Source organism: Artemia franciscana, chromosome 8 (genome assembly GCF_032884065.1).
Source record: "Artemia franciscana chromosome 8, ASM3288406v1, whole genome shotgun sequence".
NCBI classification, from domain to species: Eukaryota; Metazoa; Arthropoda; class Branchiopoda; order Anostraca; family Artemiidae; genus Artemia; species Artemia franciscana.
This window is the reverse complement of record NC_088870.1, coordinates 31,118,512-31,137,163: the sequence shown is the minus strand read 5'-3', so window position 1 is coordinate 31,137,163 and position 18,652 is coordinate 31,118,512. Positions and strand designations below refer to the sequence as shown.

Genomic DNA, 18,652 nt, shown 5'->3' with positions numbered 1-18,652 from the left:
GGCAACAGTGGTATTAGCAGTAGAAATAGTAGTAGTAGCATGCATATTGGGTTTTGGCTACTTCAACATCTCACTCAATATTCCCTGAACATTTCAATACTCTTAGCCGTTCACGTATTACTGCTGATACACCCTTTCGATAATCTGCATCGACATTGCATGTTTCAATTTAGTTCTACATTTCCCGAAAGTTTACAACATTCCCCTCAACCAAGAGCAAATCTCCAGCATTTTTATTCAGGGCCAAGAGGGGTCCGTAACCAGATAGTCAAGGGGCATGGGATGTATAGTAATTTTTACTCCACATTGTGGCGGGGCTACTTTCCTCCTCTTGCCCCCCCCCCGAATGACTTCCCTACCCACATGCCCTGAATATGTCAACTTAATACTATAAGTCACCTCTGAACTAGTGCTGATACGCCCTTTTGACAACGTGCTCGTACATAATGTCTTTTGATTTATTTCAACATCCCCTAAGCACTTCCTGAAAATTTCATTGTAATTTCCATGCCCTTAGTAGAAGTAGTAGACTAGCAGTTGAAATAGTAATAGTAGGACACCCATATTGTCTTTTGGTTAGTCCAATATCCCCCTAAACATAATTTGAGAGTTTCAACTTGAAGCCTTAAGCAGTTCCAGTGAAATTGTTGACACGCACTTCTGACAAGCCACATAAACATACTGCTTCGGATTTAGTTCAAAAACCCCCTGAATATTCCCTGAAAGTTTCGCTTTATACTCTAAGCCTCAGTAGTATTACGAGTACTATTACTAGTAGTAGTAGTAGTTGTAGTATCAGTAGCAGTAGGTGTGGCAGTCGAAGTAATAGTATTGGTAGTCGTAGCAGTATCAGTAGTAATAGTAGCAGCAGTAGTATTAGTATTAGTGGTAGTAGTGGTAGTAGAAGTAGCAATATAAGTAGTAGTAGAAATAGTGGTAGTAGCAGGAGTAGTATTAATAGTAGCTATAGAAGTAGTAATAGTAGCAGTACTAGCAGTAGAAGCAGTGATAGCCAGTAGTAGTAGTAGCAACAGTAGTATTAATATTAGAATTAGTAGTGGTAGTAGCACCAGTGGTAAAAGTAGTAGAAGTAGCAGTGGTAGTAGCAGTCTTAGTAATAGTAGTAGTAGTAGTAATAGTAGTAGGAGAAGTATTTGTAGTAGCAGTAACAGTACCAGTAATCGTAGGAGTTATTGCTGATAGCGTTGAGATATTGCTGATAGATTCTTTTGACAACTTGCACGCTCATAATGTGTTTTCATTTTATTCGACATCTCCCTCGACATTCCCGAAGAGTTCCACATTAATACCCTTGGCCTTTTTTGAATTCCAGCGTGAAACATGCTCCACTTTCCAATTTTCAATACCTTTATATAAAAAAAACAAGCAACTTGCATAAATTATAGCACATTCCGCGAAGGCTGAGGGAGGTATGTCATTCCCATAGGCATAGTTAATCGTTTTTTCATCAATTTAGAAAAATATAGCTTTCAATCTTTTGTGAAAGTGTATTTGGGGGAAAAGAAATCTAAAAAGGGTGTGGTAGGGGGACTGGTTACCCTCCAGTCACTTTTGAGCCTTAGAAAGGACCCTAGAATTTCAAATTTCAGATGATTGAGCCTTTTCTGAAATTTCTACGGCCATTGCTTTGACAGACAACCCCTGGGGAAAATGTCAAAAAAACAAACAATAACAAAAAAAGAAACAATTTACTTACACAGTAAAGACTGTGCCACACCATTTGAACATTTCAACAATTTTGCACCACAAGTAAATGATTTTCAAGAAGTTCATGATGACAAATTGTAAGTAAGGAGCGACTCGGCTCAATAGTAATCGAGAATAGTAACCGAAAAGCAGTTCAATATTACTCCTCTAAAGCTATGAGCAAGAGAACAAATGAGCAGTTCTCGAAAAAAATGGGGTTAAATGGACTCCAAGAAATCTTACTGAAAATCGTACCATTAAACTCAACGCATAAAAGAACCCTATTGTAAAGGTTTTCAGGCCTTTTCTACAAAAATGATTAATTTTGTAATTGTTACCAGAAGAACACTTTTGGTGTCACTACTTAGGTGGCAAATCTTGGAAGTAATAGAGCGGTGTCGTTGTAATAATTATGGTCCAAAATCCTTAACAGGAGATTTGCAAGAATAACTCCCGCATGTTCCTCCTCTAGTTCCCCTTAATAAGCTACGCAATTAAAGTCCTACAAACACCAATATATTATATTGCATTATTAGAGACGTGGTTCTATTAGTACAGTGCTGGACTTGAAATTGAATTATCATGCGTTCGATTCCATTTTGGATTTTTTTTTATTTAAATGATGGTTTATCCTCTCTTATAAATACTTTTCAGATAATCCTCTTTTTTGCAAATGTGATTCACTCATTTTTCAAAGCATATCGTGGGAAGGCTCTTTTTAAATCTATTAGAAGCCTGCAATGGCTTCTAATATTAGAAATCTTTATTAGAAATCTACAATGAAGCCTGTCTGCTAGTTCTAACGGCGGTAATTGAGGGAAGAGGCGTCCTTGCCCCGTAAGTTTTTGCTCCAGTCTAGGTTTTGAAAAGTACCATTTTTTTGGTTATTTTATTAAAATAAGCACTTTTTTCATTTTAAAAAAAGGGAGAAACAACTGAAAATGCACTTTGTGGGAATGTACAATCAAGTCAAATTCAAAAAAAAGCGATTAGGTATAAATACAGATTTTTAAATGAGCACTTATACAGCTCTCTTTTGTTAAAGTAGCCTTCTAGCTTTTGATAATCAGTAGGTGATATATAAAAGCCCTGTCTTCATTATTTAGCATTGTTTCTAATAAGTATTCTTCTTAATTTAAATTCTCTAAGGTGCTTTCTATAAGTTGTGGCTCGTGAAATGTTTCAAACAGGCCAAATTGGCTATCTAGGTCTACTTCTGTATCCCTATCATTGTTTCTAATAAGTATTTTTCATAATTTAAATTCTCTAATGTGTTTTCTATAAGGTGTGGCTTGTGAGATGTTTCAAACAGGCCAAATTGGCTAATTAGGTCTACTTCTGTATTAATAGTATTGTTTCTAATAATTATTCTTCTTAATTTAAATTCTATTTTTTTCTTTTTTTTATAAGGTGTGGCTTGTGAGGTGTTTCAATCAGACCAAATTGGCTATTTATTAGTTAATTATTAGTTAACATGCTATGTTTTGGTAGAGGACAATAGAGCTTTTTAGTGTTTTCTTTTTTCTTTATTTTAGGGTATAAATTAAAAAGAAGGTTACAATTTATTACAACTGTTAATTAGTTAATGATTAGTTTGCATGTTAGGTTTTAGCAGAGTACAGCAGGGCTTGCTTGTGTTATTCTTATCTTTTATTTTATAGTCTAAAAAGTAAAGTTGCAATTTACTGCAACTATTTATCAGTTGCATTAGTTAGTTAATTATTAGATAATCATCCTAGGTTTTGGTGGAGGACAACAGATGTAGACTTGAGCAGATATGTTGGTTCCCATCCTGCACTGGTATCTGGGATCATTGCATTTTCTGAGGCCAAATAGATTCAAAGATTTAAAGAACATGAAAATTGAAACTTGTAATGTTGCGACGTTAAAAAATGACGATCGAATCCGTTTTGGCTGACAAATTCAGACGGTTTGAACTGGATTTATTAGGAGTTTCAGAAACTTATATCCCAGGGGTAGGAAGCATGAAATTAGGTGACATAGAATTTATTTACTCAGGCAGGAAGGATGGGGTACATATTCAAAGAGTAGGGCTCATGATGAATAAGGAAGCTGCTAAGTCTTGTTTAGGCCGGAAAAGTATTGATAATAAAATACTAATTGTTCATTTTATGACTAGAAAGTTCAGGATATCCTTTATAGTAGTATATGCCCCTGTTGAACCAATTGATGGAGATACTAGTGACTCATATGAATTTTATTTACAGTTACAGAAGCAAAAAGACAGGGTACCACCTAAAAATATGGTGTTTTTGCTGGGAGATTCTAACGCCCAGGCAAGTAGAAATAGGAATGGATGGTATCCTAGCCTAGTTAAATTTGGTGTAGGAAAAGAAAACAGTAATGGCTATAGATTTTTGCAATTTTGTAGGTTAAACAACCTAGTTATAACCAATACGGTATTTGGCCAAAAAATGGCCCATAAGTTGACATGATATTCACGTGATGGTAAGACAGCAAACCTTATTGATTATTCTATTGTAAACCGAAGACTAGCAGGATCAATACAAGATACTAGTTGCTCAACTCCTAGGTTGCACAGGAGTGCTGCTATTGATGTTAAAAGTAAAGATCACCATCTAGTAGTATCTAAGGTTAATTTAAAGCTGAAATTTTGGAAGGGTAGCCACCTCCCGGAAAGTTATGATATTGGTAGACTCCAGGCTGAAAATTGAGAGAAACCTTCCAGGAACAGTTGAATACTAAACTTGAGAGTTTAAAATTTTACTATGTGGAAGATGGATGGAATTATTTCAGAAAAAACAATTTCGGAAGTTGCTGATGGTGTCTTAGGCAAGAGTGCTGAGACTACAACTAGGAATATTAGTGAAAAGGCTTTAGGTTTAATAGAGAGTAGAAGGGTTTGTACAAGAATTATCTGAGTGATAGGTCATATGAAAACAGAAGGAATGTAAAGAAAGTGGAAAAGGCATTAAAATATGAACTAAGGAGATGTGAAGTGGAGGCCATGGATAAATTTGCTGAGGATCTGGAAGATGCAGCTAGACGGCATAATAGTAAAATATTATACTGGCATGTTAATAAATTGAAAGGGAGTTTTCAACCCGGACTAGTCCCAGTTAAGGATAGAAATGGGGCCACATTTAGTGTTAAGGCAAAAGTTAAAGAAAGATGGGTGAGACATTTTGAGAATGTGCTAAACCTAGATACAGTTTTAAGAAAAGATATAGATGAAAATGAAAAAGTTTGTGATACCTTGGATGTGAAGGAAGATTTGTTTAGTGAGGAAGAACTAGCGATAGTACTAAAAGGATTAAAAAATAATAAGGCTCCATGTGCTGATAGTGTGATAAATGAGTTTTTTAAATATGGTGGCACTGATGTTAGGAGTAAGCTGCTAAAGATTATGAATATGATTTTTGAAAATGGGGAACCTCATGATTTTAAGAAAACGCTAATTAAACCATTGTTTAAGAAAAGTGACAAGAGTGAGTGTCGTAGTTATCGAGGCAATAGTCTGGTCTCTGTAGGTAGCAAATTACTTAATAATATGATACTTTTTAGACTGAGAGATGCTGTAGACAAAGTTTGAAGGGAACAACAGTGCGGTTATAGAAAAAAGTAGAGGATATGTCAACAAAGTTTTCACTCTTAGATAATAGTTGAGAAGTCCCTTCGTTGTCAAACACCTTTGGTCCTCAGTTTGATCGATTATGAGCAAGCTTTCGATTCTGTTAATAGAAGAGCGTTAGCAAAGGTCTTATCCTTATATGGTATACCAGAAAAATAAATTAAAATGATTTTTGCTATGTACGAGAATAATACTGCTGTGATTAAGGTAGGAAATGAGGTTAGCAACTGGTTTTGTATATAATCAGGAGTTAAGCAGGGTTGTGTTGTATCCCCCTTTACATGGTTCATTTTGATGGGCTTTGTCTTAAGGAGCACAGGAAAGGCTATTGGAGACCACGGAATCAAACGGGGAGGAAAAATGCCCCTGGACTATACCTAGATTATACCTAGATTATGCTGGTGATTTAAGTATATTAAATGAAAGTTTGAGCAAAATGTATGAAAGTTTAGAGGTTTTGCGAGTTCAGGGTGCAAGAATAGGCTTAAAAATTAATGTGAAGAAGACTAAGTCACTAAGGCTAGGAATAAGTGAAGATGAAAAGGCGACGTTGGGTAACGAAAAGATTGATCAGGTTGGCAGCTTCACTTATCTTGGTAGTATTATTAGTAAAAACGGTGTGAGGAGTGAAGATGTTAAAAGTAGAATAGTTAATGCTCAGGGTGTTTTTCCACAGTTAAAAAAAAGTTTGGAAGAATTGAAAGATAAGTCTGCAAACCAAGATTAGAATATTGGAAGCTACAGTGATGACAGTGGTCAAATATGGCTCTGAAGCATGGGCGCTCCGAAAAGCAGGTGACAATTTACTAGACTTTTTCAAGAGAAATTGCCTACTGATTGTTTTGGTTTTTTTCTGACTGATCTTATTTAAAACAGAAGATTGTTAAAAAAATGTGGTTCAATTCCGCTTTCTAGGGCTATAATGAAAGAAAGGTTGATATGGCTAGGCCGAATTCGGTGGATGAAGGATGGCAGATTACCAAAGATTGTCCTTTTCGGCCAAACATCTGGGGCTACACTAAAAGCAGGTCGTCGTTGTCTTGGTTGGGAGGATGTCATATATAAAGATTAAAAAGAAATGGGAACTTCCTGGGAGGGTGTAAAGAGGGAGGCCTAAAATAGATTAAGTTGGAGGAGGAGCGTGCGTAGCTCTGTTGGCCTCGCGCAGCTTGGTGCTACAGTGAGTTATTATTAGCAGTAGTAGTAGTAGTAGTAGTAGTATAGACTGATAGTTTTTTTTTTAGCCGTCACTGTTGTCAGCAGTATTTTTTAGATGTGTCTTATCTCCCCTAGATTGGTGATAATTAGAAATTATATTAAAAATAAGTTTTCATCTGAAAATAAGGAGTACATTAAAACTTGAAATGAATATACGTTTTTCCGTATTAATGAAAAAGATCATGCCAAATGTTGTTTCTGCATTAAGTTATAATAAAAACGAACAAATATTAATTTAAAAAAAAACTAAGTTTTCTCAAGGGGAGTAAAGAGCAAAGTTGAAACTTAAAACTGACAAAATTTAGTACTTCCCAGTCTATCGAATATATATCAGTAAAACTAGTACAAAGAAACCAATTAATTATGTTTTCTTATGCTTTTGTTTTCTTATGCTTTTATGATTATAAAAACTAGCAGTTTACAGAAAACACAAAAAAATCAAGGAAATTTGGTACAGTAAAAGCAAACTAATAAGGGACACTTTTTACGGAATAAAAATATTATCAATCTCTTTTAAGATAAAGCAACAATCCATTTTAAGATTGTTGACCCTTAAACGAGGCTCTAAAAATATTTTTTTTTTAGTCAAATAAGTCCTTTTGAAATTTCTCTCATGCATTTTTCTAAGCAAAAGTGACAGAAAAAATACGAGGCACTTCATTCTTTATGAAGTCAGTTAAAACAATCCGAAATTGTTAGAAGAACTTAATTCTGACCCAAAGAAAACTTTATGTATGCTTTATGAATGAAAAAAGGAACGAAGTAGGTAAAAAGACATATATGGCAGATACAGTATGCAAGAAATTAGCATTTTTAAGACACCAAAGCAAATGACTCGACTCAGATAAGTCTTGCCCAGGTAGGTTGAAAGAGAGTACAGATCCTGGGACCTATCCCCAGAAATCTCACGATGCTCCTTCTTTCCTCCATATTTTAATTTTTTTTTAACAGAATTCCCCCCCCCTTTTTTTGTTCAAACTTGGCTTATTCTTCCAGTGAAATTCAAGCAAACTTACGGAGTCGTATTATTCTTAAGAATCTATTCGCTATTTGTATAAAATTTTTCTTCAGTCTTAATTTCCTTTTGATTTAAATGTTTTTCAAGCTCAGTTAATATTTTGTTTCCGAAAGTGCCCAGCTCAAGTAATTTTTATCCTCTACAGGCCAATGAAACTTGACACACGTACACACACAAAAAAAAAACAAAGCAACAACAACATTGTATTGCATACTAGTTTAATAATAGTGAAGTTGGCTAGTTGGAAAATTATTACATATTTCTAGAGAATTGAATCATATCACCTGCATATTACAAAGTATCCGAGACGTTAAATATTTTAGTAAGTTATTCTCTAGTCCTCCAGTTAGAAAGTTAGTTCATCTAACGCGTTATTTCTTCCTTGTATGCCACCATTTTTAATTTAGAAGTATAAAGTTCCCTTTCTCTCTCTATCTTTCCGAAATTTCCAGCATAATTTTCGAAGTACGAAAATCAACCAATCGGATAGAGCCTATCCTTAATTGTCATTTTAGCTACGGCATGAAAGCGGCTTTAATTAAAACTTGGGAATCGTATCTTCCTCTCTTAGAAGTTCTGAGAAATTCGCTGTCATTTCCAAGTGCTAACGATGACCCTGAATCTGACTCAAGTCTCCTTTTAACAGGCATTGCCCCGTTCTCATTAACTAAAGACGAAACGATCTTTGTACATCTCCTGGAAACCGCTCTGAACTCTATATATCGTTCAATTTTTTTTTAAAATCTGAATATAATGAACTTTGGAGAACGTTAAGAAAGGTACAAAAATGAAAAATCATTAACGATGTGTTTCCCAAATATTTTTTGGAAAACATAGAGGATAGTCGTATAATCTTGGAGAGGAGAAGGAGGGCAACATCAATAGAAAGCTAAGATTTTAGTGCCTTTATTATCAATTTGAATTGATTGAAAATGGGGTGGTGTTGTGCATGCCGCTATTTCAACCCCCATGTGCCCCTGTGACGTCGGATCAGAATTTGAAAATAGCCAGAACGGTAAAAAGGTCAAAACAGGATCTCTGAGTGTGAAATTTTCCGTGTAGCCTTAGGGGTAACAGCTCCATGCTGGAGAAAAGACAAAAATAAAAGTAAGGCTTCATAGATAACTTTCATCAGAAAAGTTGAAAAGCAACAATTTGCTTAAACTAAAATCATACAAGGATTTTCAATTTGCCAGATTAGAAAATCCGAAGTGAAGTATTTGTGCCTACTGCAGAATATGCTACACCTTACCCCCCCCCCCCAACTTCACATAAATAAACTATTGTGCCTATTACAACTTATTTTCCTTCTAGGATTATTTGGGAATTTTCCTATATGGTTAAATTTTAATCATAAAATTCATCAAGATTACAGTATGTACCTGTCCTTAATCAAAGCAGACGATACACTAATTCCTCAAATGGTTTCGCTAATTTGTGCCGACTCGTTATATATTTATGCATACAAATATTTAGTAGATATTTAGCTAGAAAGAGGTTTTTCAGCCAGGAAACACCCACCAGAACAAATCAAACCCAGAAAAAAATCCATTCATAAAAATCCCGCGCGAAAGCTGTGTCGTTTATTAGGCTTTAGTTTCCTCAAGGGGCGCCACTCCTCAGAGTGTACGTATGAGGAACTAAAAAAGGGTTTTAATTTCCACAAAGCAGTGAACAAAAAATAAAAACAAAACAACACTTTAAATTTAAAAAAAAGTTCTGAATATTTCGGCCCCACGTCCAGGAGCAATTCTAAACGGAAAAAAACGTCAATGGCATAAATAATCAGTCTTTTATGTCACATTCTTATTGGTTTGCTTATTATTTCCACCAGCGCAGATGTTATGTTGACCTGTTTTGCAGTTTACAATTTTTTTTAGAACTTAATTGATACAGTGATGTGAGCAGTTATGGGTTATTCCGTTCAAGTTCCTAGACTAAATGAAGCGGAAGTTTCCAAGGTGGAATATTTGTATACACATCAATGCAGACCATGCAAAGGAAATGGAGTGTATATTTGACCGTGTTTTTGGGTGATATCTTTTCTTAATTAAGAACGGGCCAGGATTAATTAAAAAGCATAGTTTTTTCTACTGGAAGTAAATAGCGAAGTTGAAAGGAGCAAAAAGATGTGACATCAATAAATTAGTTTAAATAAATCAACTAATGATTTGTCCATGCTTTTAGGATCTTGCAAAACTAGCGCTCTACAGAAAACTCAAAACTGACGCAGCAAAACAAGACTAGGAGCAGAAAATCCTTAAATAGCATGTAGAAAACAAAAACCTGCTTTTTCTTTGCTTTAACCATACTATTGGTACAGCCGGCTATTGAGATACGGTCAGTCAATCGGATACCCAAAAAAATCTGTAAGTAATTTATCTGAAAAAAAAAATCAAGCGATTCATCCTCTGTTTTTCGGAGTTTCTGCACTTCGTAACCATAATCGACCGCTGCCAACACAGAAACTTCCAATATTCTAATCTTGGATAGCAATCTTATCTTCCTATTATCCCAAGCTTTTTTCAACTGTGAAAGAACACCCTGGACCTTAGCTATTCTTCCTTTAACACCTTCACTGCATCCCACTGCCTTTACCACTAATACTAACTAGGTAAATGAAGCTGTCCACTTGGCCAATCTTCTCCTTACCAAACATTACTTTTTCATCTCCACTTATCCTAGCCTTAGTGACTTAATCTTCTTCAACGATTTTCAGACCTGTTCTTGTTTCCTGAAATCGCAAAACCTCTAAAAGTTCATTTATTTTGCCAACACTTTCTTCTAGGATGCTTAAACCATCAGCATAATCTAAGTCCGGGAGAGTTTTATTTCCCCATTGATTCTGTATTCTCCCATTGCCTTTGTTTTGTTCTTTAAATCAAGGTCCATCAAAATGATCCATATACAGGGGGATAGAATGTAACCCAGCTAGCACTATTATTCTTTTACATAGCACTAATCACATTAATGTATTTGTTTGATACAGCATACAAGGATAATGCATTGCTAAAGCTCCTTTATCAGCTGCATCAAATCCTTGCTCATAATCTATAAATCGTTAATCATACAATGTTACAATTGTTATACAATATAAATTATAATATACAGTTGTTAATCTTAGAGTGAAAATTTGGTCGACACATCCTCTATCCTTCCTAAAACCACACTGTTCGTCTCTTAAAATTGTATCTACAACATCTTAAAGTAAAAAATGTATCATCATAGTAAGTAATTTGCTATCTTCAGAAACCAGGCCAATGACTACAATTGCTACACTCACTGCTATCACCTTTTTTATAGAGAGGATTAATTAGAGCTTTTCTAAAATACAACTCTAAAAAGCTGAACTTTGACAAGAATAGATACATAAAAAGAATTGGCATTTTATGCTGATTCCAAATATATAAAGTTGATTCAGTTTAATGTTATCCCTCAAAAGCTACTATCCAAAGAAAATTTTCCTGATTGTCTAAAACAGAGGAAACAGCCTCGACAGATCAAGCGATCCTAGTAATAATCACGCCATCAGAGTCAGCATATCAGAAAGCCATACTATTGAGGTTTCAAGCTCTTATAAAAAAAAATGCGGTATTTTATGTTTTTGGCTGAAGAAAGATCACGGATACGTTTTCACCCCCACCCCACAGGTGCGGTCGTATCCAGCCAAAGCTACTAGAAGATCTGAAGAGAGCTCGCTCGTACGGAAATCAAAAGTTCTAGTGCCCTTCGTAAGTGACCGAAAAGAATGGAGAGCAAAAGCCCCCCCAACCCCCCCTTTTCCCCCAAAGACATCCAATCAAAATTTAAATATAATAATTTATTTCAGCATAGTTAAAAAGTCCAACAAATATACCCTTGGTGACAACATGACCCTTCATACTTCATGGGGAAAGGGCTGCAAGTTGCGCAATTTGCCAAATTGGATTTTTTCACATATTGTATTTGTTATTAGGAAATATATAGAAAATTGTCTGGGTAATTTTTGTTCGAGGGGAACAATTTTCCTTCTTTTTGTGAGGAAGGTTTACGAGGGAATTTTCCAAGAGAAATTTTACACGGGGAGAGAGAAAGGAATTTCAGGCATGATATAAAAAACAGTCAGAAATAAAATAAAAAAAAAGTTTTTCAACGTAAATTAAGAAGAAACATTAACACATAAAACAAACTGAAATTATTCTGTACGTGAGGGCTGACCCACTCCTCATTAACTCGCTCATCACGGTTAAAGTTTGACTTTTCTTCCAATCCTTTAAGAATGACTCTCGAAACAAAAGAGTCGTTTATTTAAAATAAGAAATATTATTTAAAGTTATTAAACAAATTAGCGTAAAGAGTGATGTATTGAGGAGTAGGCCCCCCCCCCCACAATCGGAATTATGTTTTTTTCTAATTTTCAATGTTGCTCCTGACATCCTGTTGGCAAAGCTTGTTTTTTTTTTATTTACTATGATTATAGTTCTACCGTTTTGAATTACTATTAATTTATTTATCGAGGAAAAAATACATTTCATGTTACTCCAATTGAAGTTAAAAAAAAACCGATTAATACGTTCCAACAATCAGGATTTTGATTCCACATTCTTCTCTTTGGGAAAAGACAGACGCAAAGGGATCGGATCCCTGTATCACTTGCATGCTAGGTGAGTGCTCTACCATTAAAGCTGATTAATCGTATCTCATAAAATAAGTCTTGGTTCCATGCCAGAGTTCCAGTTGACAGTGTTGCTTCATGCATGTATCCAATGTAAGTCATTGGGCTGTTTGCCATATTTGAGTCAAAATTATTATTCTGTCATATACAGTGCCAGGAATAAGCAATTGCTTGTGCCATGATCTCTCTAGTTACTTAAAAATAGAATTACCACTTTAACTATCAGATGAATCGTCTCTGGACATTCTATTACTATTGGTTGGATATGAACGTCCCCTGGAAAAAAAAATACACAACAGTGCTACCCAGACACAACAGTACTACCCATACAAACCGATAATTTTTCCGGGCTTTCAAGATGCAGTTTTTTTAGCCTTAGTGGTTGCAAGTTTTCAGTACTGGCGAGTACAATGGTGCATTATTAGTTCAGTGATTATTTGAAATTTTCCCATACTATAATTTACTTGATAACACTTTTTTTTTCAATTTTTATTTACTATTTTCCGATGTTCACTCTTTACTAAGTTTGTAGCTACTACTGCAACCTAGTAAACTTAGTTCAGCTTAATGTATTGTAAGTAGCTCTATTTCATCGAGGCGGTCTGAATATCAAACACTGACATAACTTAAATTATTTGCGTGTTACGCTTGATAAAAAAAAAACTCTCAAAAGTAATAGTAGTAGAAGTACACACATCGTGTCTTTTGGTTGGCTACACAACCTCCCCAACCTGCCTTGAAGCTGTTCCTGAGATATTGCTGATGCAAGTTTCCGACAACATGCATGCACATAACATTTTTGATTTAGTATAGCGTTCCTTAAAATCCCCAAAAATTTTCACTTTAATACCTTACGTTTTAGTAGTGGTAGTAGCAAATAGCAACGAAGACCACACGGCCTTTCCATCACAAAAATTGAAAATTGACTCCTGGTGGAACTTCGCTGAAGTAAGGATACTGGTGCTGGGACTATTTGAAAAAAAATAGTTTATTTAATTTTTTTTGATCGTATATTGTTACAAGTTTTTCTTCTTTTACATATTTATATTTTGCAGAGGACAGCCCTTGGACATAGAGCCGAAATATTCATTCAAAGAGTCATGGTTGAACTTCACTGAAGTAAGGATGCTGGGAAGAAAAATCACTTAGAAAAAATCATTTAGTTTTAGTGATCGTATGCTGTTGTAAGTTTTTCGTCTCTTATATATTTACAGCTTATGTATATATATATATATATATATATATATATATATATATATATATATATATATATATATATATATATATATATATATATATATATATATATATATATAGATGTTTTGCTGAGGACAGCCCTTGGACATTGGGCCGAAATATTCATTCAGATTAGATATCCACTGTCTTACAAAAATAATTCCCTATGGTTCTTCTTGTTTTTGATGTTTAGTGGTAGTAGCAGTAGTAACAATAGTTATTGCAGTAGCAGTTGTAGTAGTAGTATTAGTAACATTTGCGGTAGTAGCAGTGGAAGTAGTAGTAGCAGTAGTATGCACATAGCTTCCTTCGGTTAGTTCAGTATCCCTCTTACCAGATCCTGTAATTTTCAAATTCATGCTCTGAGTCGTTTCTGATACTGCTGATACGACCTTTTCAAAAAGCGCATGCACAGAGTTTGTTTTGATTTAGTTTATTTTTCTCCTCAACATTACCTAAAATTTTTACCTCAAGACCCTTAGCTATAGAAGTAGTCATAATAGCAGTAGCGGCATGCAAATATTGCCTTTTTGGTCAGTTGAGCATCCTCCTCATCATACCCTAAAGTTTCAACTTAAAACCCTAAGACGGTCCTGAAATATTGCTGTTACCTCCTTTTGATACTATTGAAGTGTTAACGGTTGAAGGGAAGAATCCAGTTTTTGATTGGTCCGCAGAAGAAAGACAAACGTACAAAATAAAAGTGAATTCGATGATTGACTGTTCAATACCCCTAAAATGTAATACCCCTACTTTGGCTAGGCTAGGAAAATTCCTGGCGACACGTGGGACCGAACCTGACTTGGATAAGGTCATCAAAGCCTACCAGATTTAAGTTAAAAAAACAAAGGTTCGGCGAAATGCACTTCATAGTGACGCTGAAAAATAAAGAAGAAAAAGAAAACTGAAAAAAGAAAAAAGAAAACACAGGGATTATTCGAATAGAAATTACAGACCGGGACACCGGGACACAAAAAAAAAAAACACTCAAAGAGAAATTACAGACCGGGACACAAATGACGACCGAGACAGAGGGAATATAAAAGATGACCGGGAACCTCAAAGAGAAATTACAGACTGGGACACCCGGACACAGGGACACAACTACAACGGGGACACCGGGGGCACAGGTGGGATATATAAATGACGACCAGGACACAGGGATTGTTCGAATAGAAATTACAGACCAAGACACCGGGACACAAATGACGACCGGGACACCGGGACACAGGGAATATAAATGAAGACCGGGACACTCAAAGAGAAATTACAAACTGGGAAACCGGGACACAAATGACAACCGGGACACAGGGAATATAAATGACGACCGGGACACAGGGACACATCATTAGAATAATGAGGTATAGATCTGAATATGGATTGTTCTTCCCATGACATTTATATGTTGCATGTTCAAGAGTCAGTAAACCTGACAATCTATTTATATGCACAGACAATGGGACAGCGAAGAATGTTGTATATTCGCATGTTTTACGTAGTTAAAAACATAAATTTATATCTATCTCTACTCACAGATGAGACACAGGGACACAACTACAATGGCGCGTAGCTAATATGGCGCGTAACGACTTACGCGCGCGGGGGAGCTAGTTGGTGTTGGGGCCACCCCAACACCAACTAGGTGTTGGGGTGGCACGAAGCGTCACCCCAACAGCTAGTATATATATATATATATATATATATATATATATATATATATATATATATATATATATATATATATATATATATATATAAATAGGTTGTTGGTTTGTGTGTCTGTCGACTGACGTCATGTTTGTGTATCGACTGATGTCATGTATGTCGACTGACGTCATTATAAGGATTGAGCTGTATGTCATCATGAAGTTGTTTGTCGACTGACGTCATGTTTGTAAACTGGTGAAACTACAGACTGGGACACCGAGACACAAATGACGACCGGGACACAGGGACACAGGGAATATAAATGACGACCGGGACACTCAAAGAGAAAAACTACAACGGGGACGCCGGGGGCACAGGGGGGATATATAAATGACGATCGGGACAGAGGGAATGTTCGAAGAAAAATTACAGACCGGGACAAAAATGACGACCGGGACACAGGGAATATAAATGACGACCGGGACACTCAAAGAGAAATTACAGACTGGGACACCGGGACACAAATGACGACCGGGACACAGGGAATATAAATGATGACCGAGACACAGAGACACAACTACAACGGGGACGCCGGGGGGGGACAGGGGGATATATAAATAAATTAAAGACTGGACACCGGGACACAAATGACGACTGGGACACAGGGAATATAAATGACGACCGGGACACAGGGACACAACTACAACGGGGACGCCGGGGGGTACAGGGGGATATATAAATGACGACGGGGACACAGGGAATGTTCGATTAGCAATCACCATCAACAAAGCTCAAGGGCAATCATTAGAATAATGAGGTATAGATCTGAATACGGATTGTTTTTCCCGTGGACAATTATATGTTGCATGTTCAAGAGTCGGTAAACCTGACAATCTATTTATATGCACAGACAAGAGGACAGCGAAGAATGTTGTATATTGGCAAGTTTTACGTAGTTAAAAACATATATACATATATCTATCTATATTCACAGGTGGGACACAGGGACATAACTACAATGGCGCGTAACTAATATGGCGCGTATCGACTTACGCGCGGGGGGGGGGGCTTGGGGGGCGCGAAGCGCCTTCACCAACTAGGTGTTGGGGTAGCGCGAAGCGCCACCCCAACAGCAATTATATATATATATATATATATATATATATATATATATATATATATATATATATATATATATATATATATATATATATATATATATATATATATATATATATATATATATATATATATATATATATATATATATATATATATATATATATATATATATATATATATATATATATATATATATATATATATATATATATATATATATATATATATATATATATATATATATATATATATATATATATATACATATATATATATACATATATATATATTTATATATATATATATATATATATATATATATATATATATATATATATATATATATATATATATATATATATATATATATGTATATATATATATATATATATATATATATATATATATATATATATATATATATATATATATATATATATATATATATATATATATATATATATATATATATAAGTTGTCTGTGTGTGTGTGTGTGTTTGTCGAGTGACGTCATGTTTGTGTATCGACTGACGTCATGTTTGTTGACTGACGAAATTACAGACCGGGACATCGGGACACAAATGACGACCGTGACACCGGGACATCTATATCTATATATATAAAAATAAGTTGTCTGTGTGTGGATCTGTGGATGGATCAGGTGACGTCACCAGAAAAAACTGGATCAGGTGACGTCACCTGAAAAAACTGGATCAGGTGACAAAACTGAAAACTGAAAAAAACTAAAAAAAGGCAAAAACTACAAAAAAAACTAAAAACTAATAAAAAAAATAAAAAAGCTAAAAAACTAAAAAAACTAAAAAAAGGCAAAAACTACAAAAAAAACTAAAAACTAATAAAAAAGCTAAAAAACTACAAAAACTAAAAAAAGGCAAAAACTACAAAAAAACTAAAAACTAATAAAAAAAAATAAAAAAGCTAAAAAACTAAAAAAAACTAAAAAAACTAAAAAAAGGTAAAAAACTAAAAAAACTAAAAACTAAAAAAACTAAAAAAAAGAAAAAAACTGAAAAATAAGCTAAAATAAAGGTAAAAACCAATAAAAAACTAAAAAAAACTGAAAAAACTAAAAAAAGGCAAAAACTACAAAAAAAACTAAAAACTAATAAAAAAAGTAAAAAAGCTAAAAAACTAAAAAAACTAAAAAAACTAAAAAAAGGTAAAAAACTAAAAAAAAAATAAAAAATAAAAAAAAATAAAAAAGGAAAAAACTGAAAAATAAGCTAAAATAAAGGTAAAAACCAATAAAAAACTAAAAAGAAAAAAAGGAAAAAACTAAAAAAAATTTTCATCTAAAAAACTAAAAAAAACTAAAAAAGGTAAAAACTAAAAGAACTAAAAAAGAAAAAAATAAATGACGACACTCAAAGAGAAAGTGACCAGGACAAAAGGAATGTTCGATTAGCAATCAACAAAGCACCGGGACACAGGGAGGATAAATGACGACCAGGACATAAGTAAAAAAAAAACTAACAAAACTAAAAAGAAGGTAAAAACTACAAAAAAACTAAAAAGAAAAAAAACTAAAAAAAGGCAAAAACTACAAAAAAAACTAAAAACTAATAAAAAAGCTAAAAAACTAAAAAAACTAAAAAAAGGCAAAAACTACAAAAAAAACTAAAAACTAATAAAAAAAAATAAAAAAGCTAAAAAACTAAAAAAACTAAAAAAACTAAAAAAAGGTAAAAAACTAAAAAAAATAAAAACTAAAAAAAACTAAAAAAAAGGAAAAAACTGAAAAATAAGCTAAAATAAAGGTAAAAACCAATAAAAAACTAAAAAAAAACTGAAAAAACTAAAAAAAGGCAAAAACTACAAAAAAAACTAAAAACTAATAAAAAAAGTAAAAAAGCTAAAAAAACTAAAAAAACTAAAAAAAGGTAAAAAACTAAAAAAAATAAAAAATAAAGAAAAACTAAAAAAAAGGAAAAAACTGAAAAATAAGCTAAAATAAAGGTAAAAACCAATAAAAAACTAAAAAAAAAGGAAAAAACTAAAAAATTTTCATCTAAAAAACTAAAAAAAACTAAAAAAGGTAAAAACTAAAAGAACTAAAAAAGAAAAAAATAAATGACGACACTCAAAGAGAAAGCGACCAGGACAAAAGGAATGTTCGATTAGCAATCAACAAAGCACCGGGACACAGGGAGTATAAATGACGACCAGGACATAAGTAAAAAAAAAAAACTTAAAAAACTAAAAAGAAGGTAAAAACTACAAAAAAAAAGAAAAAAAAACTAAAAACTAATAAAAAAACTAAAAAATCTAAAAATCTAAATAAACTAAAAAAGAAAAAAAAGGAAAAAAATAAAGGAGAAAAACAAAACTAAAAAACGAATGTATATACAGACCGGGGCACCGGGATACAAATGACGACCGGGACACAGGGAATATAAATGACGACCGGGACACAGGG

General features: G+C 33.9%; 2 long non-coding RNA genes across 2 annotated transcripts in view; one reads left to right on the top strand and one right to left on the bottom strand.

Annotated features, from left to right (window-relative positions):
- Positions 1-12,773, bottom strand: part of LOC136030299 (uncharacterized) — an 82,294-nt gene extending 69,521 nt beyond the window's left edge. The window contains exon 1 of the long non-coding RNA XR_010618238.1: positions 12,099-12,773. This is a non-coding gene — a long non-coding RNA (uncharacterized LOC136030299). The remainder of the gene's footprint in view (positions 1-12,098) is intronic.
- A 4,128-nt stretch (positions 12,774-16,901) lies between these two features.
- The window catches only part of LOC136030285 (uncharacterized), a 50,519-nt gene continuing 48,768 nt past the window's right edge, over positions 16,902-18,652 (top strand). Inside the window, exon 1 of the long non-coding RNA XR_010618230.1 lies at positions 16,902-18,116. This is a non-coding gene — a long non-coding RNA (uncharacterized LOC136030285). The remainder of the gene's footprint in view (positions 18,117-18,652) is intronic.